Below are 10,139 nucleotides of genomic sequence, written 5' to 3'. Positions count from 1 at the left end.
TCGCTGCGCAGGCGTCATCGACACCTTGCAGCACGTCGGGGCAAACGCCATCGGGCGTGCCGGGCTGGCTACGCTCGCTGGGGAGGAAAAGGGTTCCCATCCAGAGCAGGTCTCCGGACGACGGTGCACCTGGCCCCACGATGGGCGCCAAATGTCAGGTGGTAGGTGCGACATATGCCAACGGATGGCTTATCATTGTGGGAGCCAGTAAGACATCGCCGGTGCCTGGAAACGGGATAAGGCGAAGACATGCACGCTGGCAGATCTTACCCAGGTTGGAGGCTCTCCGTGGAGATAATACCCCTACTCCTGCTTTGCGGGGTCTCCGCATGATCACTAGATCGATAAGAAGCTACAAGAGGCTCCTTGAGTTGTTCGGTGGGAGGAGGAAGAAGGGCAAGGCTAGCTCTCTTCTCTCCCTATGGTGGTGTCTAAAACTCTATGAGATCAACCCTTTGCATGGGTGTCCCTAGGGGTTTATATAGGCCTACCCCCCGGGGGTACAATGGTAATCCGGCTGGTCATGGGTCCAGGGCGTCAGCGTCTACGACCGCCGGCTTCTCCGCCGGCTACCGGGGCCCGCCGACTGGGGGATCCCGCTGGCTGCTGGGCCATTGGTCGACTGGCTGGCCCCACCGCTTGGGGGTCTTGTCGGGGGCTGGTTACTGTTGCCTCGCCTCTAATGACGAGGGCTTGGTCGAGGTAAGCATGGCTACAGTGCCGCCGCCTTGCGGGCTATCACTGTAGCCTTACCTTGTCTTGTCTCCTTAATGGTGCGCATGCCCCGAGGAGGGGAGCAAGCCGGCTATAGGAAGCCGGGCCGGCCTCAGGCCGGCTGGGGGAGGCCGGGCCGCCTAAGGGCTTCTCTCTGACCGAAGGGGCCCGCCGCCTACAGGCCGTACTGGCAACCCATTGTGGTGGGCGTCATGCTCTGCATGGCAACAGTGCCACACCGGACGGGAGATGGCCGCCCCGTACGGCGTACTGTAGCCATGCGTGTTCCGGGATTCAGGGGTGGCAGGGTCCACTGTAGCCACGCCCCGTCCCATCATCGTTATGCGGGTGCAGACTTTTAGGGCACGGCCCATGACCGCCTGCCAGGGGCCGGCTTCTTGGAGTCGATCTTCTTGGGCCGGCTTCTTGGAGTCGGCCTTTCCGCGGCCGGCTTCTCGGAGCCGGCCCTATTGTGGCATCCTCCAAGAGTGTTTATGGCTGGGCCGCCTCCCAGTATTCGGCCTAGGTGATAGCCAGCCGGAAGAAGGCGGCCCCGTGTCTTTGGCGCGTCAAGGCTCGGTTAGCCCATAGTTTTTTCTAAGGGCCAAAGGGAGCCGGCTAGGCTACCCGTGGTCATTTACTCCGACAAAGTGCGGAAGACGCTAGATTGATGAGTGATACGCCTCCAACGTATCTATAATTTTTTATTGTTCCATGCTATTATATTATCTATCTTGGATGTTTTATATGCATTTATATGCTATTTTATATGATTTTCGGGACTAACCTATTAACCTAGAGCCCAGTGCCAGTTTCTGTTTTTCCTTGTTTTTGAGTTTACAGAAAAGGAATACCAAACGGAGAACAATTGACCTGAAAATTCACGGAGACTGAATTTGGACCAGAAGAAGCCCACGGAGCATCAAAGATGGACCATAAGAGTCCCGAGGCCACCACGAGGGTGGAGGGCGCGCCCCCTACCTCGTGAGTGCCTCGTGGACCCCCTTGACTTGTTTCCGATGCCAACACCTCTTATATATCCCAAAATTCCAAAACAGAACCAAGATCGGGAGTTCCGCCACCGCAAGCCTGTATAACCACGAAAAACCAACCGGGACCCTGTTCCGGCACCCTGCCGGAGGGGGGATCCATCACCGGTGGGCCATCTTCATCATCCCGGCACTCTCCATGATGAGGAGGGATTAGTTCACCCTCGGGGCTGAGGGTATGTACCATTAGCTATGTGTCTGATCTCTCTCTCTCTTGTGTTCTTGATATGGAACGATCTTGATGTGCCGCAAGCTTTGCTATTATAGTTGGATCTTATGCTGTTTCTCCCCCTCTACCTCTTGTAATATATTGAGTTTTCCCTTTGAAGTCATCTTATCGGATTGAGTCTTTAAGGATTTGAGAACACTTGATATATGTCTTGCATGTGCTTATCTGTGGTGACAATGGGATATTCACGTGATCCATATGATGTATGTTTTGGCGATCAACTTGCGGGTTCAGTGACCTTGTGAACTTATGCATAGTGGTTGGCACACGTTTTCGTCTTGACTCTCCGGTAGAAACTTTGGGGCACTCTTTGAATTTCTTTGTGTTGGTTTGAATAGATGAATATGAGATTGTGTGATGCATGTCGTATAATCAAACCCACGGATACTTGAGGTGACATTGGAGTATCTAGGTGAGATTAGGATTTTGGCTGATGTGTGTCTTAAGTTGTTATTTTACTACGAACTCTAGGGCTGTTTGTGACACTTATAGGAATAGCCCAATGGACTGATCGGAAACAATAACTTTGAGGTGGTTTCGTACCCTACAATAATCTATTCGTTTGTTTTCCGCTATTAGTGACTTTGGAGTGACTCTTTACTGCATGTTGTGGTATTTTTATATGATCTAATTATGTTATCATTGTTGAGAGAACTTGCACTAGTGAAAGTATGAACCCTAGGCCTTGTTTCGAAGCATTGCAATACCGTTCCACTTGTTACTTGCTACCTTGCTGTTTTTATATTTTCATATTACAAAAACCTATATCTACGATCCATATTGCACATGTATGACCATCTCTTCGCCGAACTAGTGCACCTATACAATTTACTATTGTATTGGGTGTGTTGGGGACACAAGAGAATCTCTGTTATTTGGTTGCAGGGTTGGCTAGAAGACTTATTACAAGGAATATCACCTTCATCAAATCTATAGAGAGAGTTTACCTTTACTACCCGTGCCGGGTTATCAAGACCATGTATCTCTTCAATAGGTGGTAAATTCTTAACATCTTCAGCTTTAATACCTTTTTCTTTCATAGATTTCTTTGTCTCTTGCATATCTTCAGGACTGAGAAATAGAATACCCCTTTTCTTCGAAGTTGGCTTAGGAGTTGGTTCAGGAAGTGTCCAATCATTATCATTACTCAATATATTATTCAATAGCAATTCAGCTTGCTCAACAGTTCTTTCCTTGAAAACACAACCAGCACAACTATCCAGGTGGTCTCTAGAAGCATCGATTAGTCCATTATAAAAGATATCAAGTATTTCATTTTTCTTAAGAGGGTGATCAGGAAAAGCATTAAGTAATTGGAGAACCCTCCCCCAAGCTTGTGGGAGACTCTCTTCTTTAATTTGCACAACATTAAATATTTCCCTCAAGGCAACTTGTTTCTTATGAGCGGGAAAATATTTTGCAGAGAAGTAGTAAATCATATCCTGGGGACTACGCACATAACCAAGAGAAAGAGAATTAAACCATATTTTAGCATCACCCTTTGATGAGAAAGGAAACAATTTAAGGTTATAGTAATAGCATTTTTTTCCTCATGAGTAAATAGGGTTGCTATATCATTCAATTTAGTAAGATGTGCCACAACAGTTTCAGATTCATAGCCATGGAAAAGATCAGATTCAGCCAAAGTAATTAACTCTGGATTGACATAGAATTCATAATCCTTATCAGCAAACGTAGGGTCATATTTCATTCTAGCATTCAAAGACTTTTCTTTCAGCTTAGCTAACAGTTTCTTAAGATCATATCGATCATTGCAAGCAAGAAAGTCTCTAGCAGTTTCTTTGTCCATAACATAACCCTCAAGTACAATAGGAAATACATATCTAGGGGGAGAATCTTCATTATCACTTTCATTAACATCATCAGTTTTAGTAATTTCATTCTCTCTAACCCTAGCAAGTTGTTCATCAAGAAATTCACCTAATGGCACATTATTATCGAGCAGAGAAGTAGTATCATCATAAGCATCATGCATAGCAGAAGTGGGATCATCAATAACATGCAACATATCAGAATCAATAGCAGGTGTAGGTGTCACAAGTTTACTCAAAACAGAAGGTGAATCAAGTGCGGAGCTAGATGGCAGTTCCTTACCTCCCCTCGTAGTTGAGGGAAAAATCTTGGTTCTTTGATCTTTCAAATTCCTCATAGTGATCAACAGATAAAAATCCCAAGTGACTCAGAGAATAGAGGTATGCTCCCCGGAAACGGCGCCAGAAAAAGGTCTTGATAACCCACAAGTACAGGGGATCGCAACAGTTTTCGAGGATAGAGTATTCAACCCAAATTTGTTGATTCGACACAAGGGGAGCCAAAGAATATTCTCAAGTATTAGCAGGTGAGTTGTCAATTCAACCACACCTGAAAGACTTAATATCTACGGCAAAGTTTTTAGTAGCAAAGTAGTAGGTAAGTAACGGTAACAGTGGCAAAGATAATAGTAGCAGTTTTGTAGCAATCGTAACAGTGGCAATGGAGAAGTAACTTAACAAAGATCAATATGTGAAAATCTCGTATGCAATGGATCAATGATGGATAATTATGTCGTATGTAATTCATCATGCAACAATTATAACATAGGGTGACACAAAACTAGCTCCAGTTCATCAATGTAATGTAGGCATGTATTACAAACATAGTCATACGTGCTTATGGAAAAGAACTTGCATGCCATCTTTTGTCCTACCCTCTTGTGGCAGCAGGGTCCTATTGGAAACAAAGGGATATTAAGGCCTCCTTTTACTAGATTACCGTACCAAAGCATTAGCACTTAGCGAATACATGAACTCCTCAAACTACGGTCATCACCGGGAAGTGTCCCGACTATTGTCACTCCAGGGTTTGCCGGATCATAACGCATAGTAGGTGACTATAACTTGCAAGATAGGATCAAGAACTCACATATATTCATGAAAACATAATAGGTTCAGATCTGAAATCATGGCACTCGGGCCCTAGTGACAAGCATTAAGCATGACAAAGTGATAGAAACATCAATCTTAAAACATAATAGATACTAGGGATCAAACCCTAACAAAACTAACTCGATTACATGGTAAATCTCATCCAACCCATCATCGTCCAGCAAGCCTATGATGGGATTACTCACGTACGGCGGTGAGAATCATGAAATTGGTGATGGAGGATGGTTGACGAAGATGATGGCGACAGATTTCCCTCTTCGGAGACCCGAACAGACTCTAGATCAGCCCTCCCGAGGAAGAACAGGGCTTGGCGGCGGCTCCATATCGTAAAATACGATGAATCCTTCTCTCTGATTTTTTCCTCCTCGAATGTGAATATATAGAGTTGGAGTTGAGGTCGGTGGAGGCCCAGGGAGCCCACAAGGCAGGGGGCGCGCCCTAATGGGGGGGCACCCTCATGGCTAGGGTGTGGGCCCCCTTCTGTTGATTCTTTTGCCAATATTTTTTATTAATTCCAAAATGTGACTACGTGAAGTTTCAGGTCATTCCGAGAACTTTTATTACTGCACAAAAATAACACCATGGCAATTCTGCTGAAAACAACGTCAGTCCAGGTTAGTTCCATTCAAATCATGCAAGTTAGAGTCCAAAACAAGGGTAAACGTGTTTGGAAAAGTAGATACGTTGAAGACGTATCAACTTTCCACCGTTTCGTTTATTATGACACGCTTTATCATTGTCATATTCCTTTGCATGATCATGTAGTTGACATCGTATTTGTTGCAAAGCCACCTTTAGTAATTCATACATGTCACTCTTGATTCATTGCACATCTCAGTAGACCACCGGAGGCATTCATATAGAGTCATCTTTTGTTCTAAGCATTGAGTTGTAATTTTTCGAGTTGTAAGAAAATAAAAGTGTGATGATCTCCATTATTAGAGCATTGTCCCATGTGAGGAAAGGATGATGGAGGCTATGATTCCCCCACAAGTCGGGATGAGACTCCGGACGAAAAAAAGAGGCCGAAAAAAAGAGAAGGCCCAAAAAACAAAAAAACAAAAAACATGAGAGAAAAAAGAGAGAAGGGGAAATGCTACTATCCTTTTACCACACATGTGCTTCAAAGTAGCACCATGATCTTCATGATAGAGAGTCTCCTATTTTGTCACTTTCATATTCTAGTGGGAATTTTTCATTATAGAACTTGTCTTGTATATTCCAATGATGGGCTTCCTCAAATTGCCCTAGGTCTTCGTGAACAAGCAAGTTGGATGCACACCCACTTTGTTTCTTTTTTGAGCTTTCACAAACTTATAGCTCTAGTGCATCCGTTGCATGGCAATCCCTACTCACTCACATTGATATCTATTGATGGGCATTTCCATAGCCCGTTGATATGCCTGGTTGATGTGAGACTATCTCCTTCTTTTTGTCTTCTCCACAACCACCAAATTCTCTTCCACCATAGTGCTATATCCATGGCTCACGCTCATGTATTGCGTGAAAGTTGAAAAAGTTTGATAACATCAAAAGTATGAAAAAATCGCTTGGCTTGTCGTTGGGGTTGTGCATGATTTAAATATTTAGTGTGATGAAGATAGAGCATAGCCAGACTATATGATTTTGTAGGGATAGCTTGATCTGGCCATGTTATTTTGAGAAGACATAATTGCCTTGTTAGTATGCTTGAAGTATTATTGTTTTTATGTCAATATTAAACTTTTGTTTTGAATCTTATGGATCTGAATATTCTTGCCACAATAGAGAAGATTACAATGAGAAATATGTTAGGTAGCATTCCACATCAAAAAATCTGTTTTTATCATTTACCAAATCAAGGACGAGCACGAATTAAGCTTGGGGATGCTTGATACGTCCCCAACGTATCTATAATGTTTGATTGTTCCATGCTATTATATTATCTATCTTGGATGTTTTATATGCATGTATATGCTATTTTATACGATTTTTGGGACTAACCTATTAACCTAGAGCCCAGTGTCAGTTTCTGTTTTTTCCTTGTTTTTGCGTTTTGCAGAAAAGGAATACTAACCGGAGTCCAATTGACCTGAAAATTCATGGAAATTGTTTTTGGACTAGAAGAAGCCCACGAAGCATCGGAGATGGACCCGAAGAGTCATGAGGCCGCCACGAGGGTGGAGGGCGCGCCCTACCCCCATGGGCGCGTCCCCTACCTCGTGGCTGCCTCATGGACCCCCCCTGCCTTGTTCCCGACGCCAACACCTCTTGTATATCCCCAAACTTCCAGAACAGAACCAAGATCGAGAGTTCCGCTACCGCAAGCCTTTGTAGCCACGAAAAACCAATGGGGACCCTGTTCGGGCACCCTGCCGGAGGGGGGATCCATCACCTATGTCCATCTTCATCATCCCGGCGCTCTCCATGATGAGGAGGGAGTAGTTCACCCTCGGGGCTGAGGGTATGTACCAGTAGCTATGTGTTTGATATCTCTCTCTCGTGTTCTTGATATGGCACGATGTTGATGTACCGCGAGCTTTGCTATTATAGTTGGATATTATGATGTTTCTCCCCCTCTACCTCTTGTAATGGGTTGAGTTTTCCCTTTGAAGTTATCTTATAGGATTGAGTCTTTAAGGTTTTGAGAACACTTGATAGATGTCTTGCATGTGCTTGTCTGTGGTGACAATGTGATATTCACGTGATCCACTTGATGTATGTTTTGGTGATAAGTAACCTTGTGAACTTATGCATAGGGGTTGGCACATGTTTTCCTCTTCACTCTCCGGTAGAAACTTTAGGGCACTCTTTGAAATTCTTTGTGTTGGTTTGAATAGATGAATCTGAGATTGTGTAATGCATGTCGTATAATCAAACCCACGGATACCTAAGGTGATATTGGAGTATCTAGGTGACATTAGGGTTTTGGTTGATGTGTGTCGTAAGGTGTAATTTTACTATGAACTGTAGAGCTGTTTGTGACACTTATAGGAATATCCCAATGGATTAAATTGGAAAGAATAACTTTGAGGTGATTTCGTACCCTACAATAATCTCTTTCTTTATTCTCCTCTATTAGTGACTTTGGAGTGACTCTTTGTTGCATGTTGAGGGATTGTTATATGATCTAATTATGTTATCATTGTTGAGAGAACTTGCACTAGTGAATGTATGAACCCTAGGCCTTGTTTCGAAGCATTGCAATACCGTTTTCGCACACTTTTGTTACTTGCTACCTTGCTGTTTTTTATTTTCAGATTACAAAAACCTATATCTACCATCCATATTGCACTTGTATCACCATCTCTTCGCCGAACTAGTGCACCTATACAATTAATATTGTATTGGTTGTGTTGGGGACACAATAGACTCTTTGTTATTTGGTTGCAGGGTTGTTTGAGAGAGACCATCTTCATCCTATGCGTCCCATGAATTGATAAACCTTAGGTCATCCACTTGAGGGAAATTAGCTACTTTCCTACAAACCTCTGCCCTTGGAGGCCCAACAACGTCTACAAGAAGAAGGTTGCGTAGTAGACATCAATGAGTTTCCGGCAGTTCTTTGGTCAATCAGGACGACACCAAGTCGAGCTACTGGCCAGATACCTTTCTCCCTGGTATACGTGGCGGAAGCATTTCTCCCCACAGAACTCATATACGGGTCACCTCGAGTGCTCACTTATGATGATCTTGAGCAAGAGCAATTGCAGCAAGATGATGCTATGCTCCTTGAGGAAGATCGTCTTCAGGCTGCTGTGCGAGCTATGCGCTAGCAACAAGCCTTGCGCCACTACCATAGCTGCAAGGTTCACGCCCAAAGCCTTGAGGAAGGCAACCTTGTTCTTCGGCGTGTTCAGTCGGCCAAGAATTCCAACAAGTTGACGCCAAAGTGGGAAGGCACTTATCGGGTAATACGAGTCACTAGGCCCGATGCAGTCTGCCTGGAGACCGAAGCTGGTAACCCAGTGAGCAACTCCTGGAATATCGAACATCTTTGCAATTTTTACCCATAAGGCGCGGTTGCCAGGCCTCCTGGCAACCCCCTTTTGTACTAGCCTTGACGGCAAGGCATATAACCCTATGTACAAATCCAGGCGCAGACCCTGTGCGCAGTTGAATAAGTTTTAGTATGTATAGTTCTTGTCAGTTTCCATGTTTATCTATATGCATGCATGTCCAAGGTATCATACTACACCTTTTTCCAGCAACTACTGATGAACCGCTGAGGTTCCATGTTCCTATTTTCTCTTATTTCTTTTTCTCAAAGGATGGAAGGTTCCCTCGCGTACAAGTTTGCCGAGGGGGATGATGGTATGGAAATTGGACACCAACAGGCGACGTTCGAAGTGGCATATTGCAGGAAAGAGTGCGGCAAGGAACGAAAAGCCACTACAAAAAAATACACTTCCATGATGATACGTGTTTGTCACAGTAGGTCGCGTTTTTTTTCATGCATGTACATCCATGACAAATTTATGACAGAATCAAGATAGTCATACTTGTGCTGTCATAGAAGTGTTCCATGACATTACCAAAATTATCATCACGGAAGTGACCACTTCCATGACGATAAATCGCGCGTCATAGAAGTGCTTTCGTCAAGGGTGACCGACACGTGGCATCCATCGTAACGAAACACCATTAAGCTATCGGGTCGGGTTTTGGATCTGATAAACCGTTAACAGCCCCGACCAATGGGGATTTTCCACGTGTAAAATCATCATTGGCTGGAGGAAACACGTGTCGGCTCATCGTTGGGATAGATTGTCATCCACTCATTAGACAGAAGGCGCCTATGATACGTCAACACGTGGCACGGCCCAACAGTGGCCCATTCCTGTGAAAAGGCCGACCCGTTTGACTTGGTCAAAAGGTGGCGGGCCGGCCCATGGAAAGCCTGTTAACGACCTATTCGCGTATAGCCCATTTACAGCCCGCTAACCCAAGGCCCGTTACGCCCTATCCGAATTAGGCCCAGTAGCGTCATCTGGGCCATCCAATATGATTCCATCCCGTTTTCACTTCTGGCCCATGTATGGCCGATGACGTCTTTCGGCCCATATGAGGCCCTTTGTAACTATTGCCCCATTAACGGCCCGTGTTGAAACTGGCCCATAATGAACAGTGTATCACTTTACACCCAAAAACGGCCCGTGGTGAAACTGGACCGTAATGAACAGTGTATCACTTTATACCCATTAATGGCCCATTATTCCATTG

This window comes from Triticum aestivum, chromosome 3B (assembly GCF_018294505.1).
Source record: "Triticum aestivum cultivar Chinese Spring chromosome 3B, IWGSC CS RefSeq v2.1, whole genome shotgun sequence".
Classification (NCBI taxonomy): domain Eukaryota; kingdom Viridiplantae; phylum Streptophyta; class Magnoliopsida; order Poales; family Poaceae; genus Triticum; species Triticum aestivum.
This window is presented reverse-complemented; position numbering follows the sequence as displayed.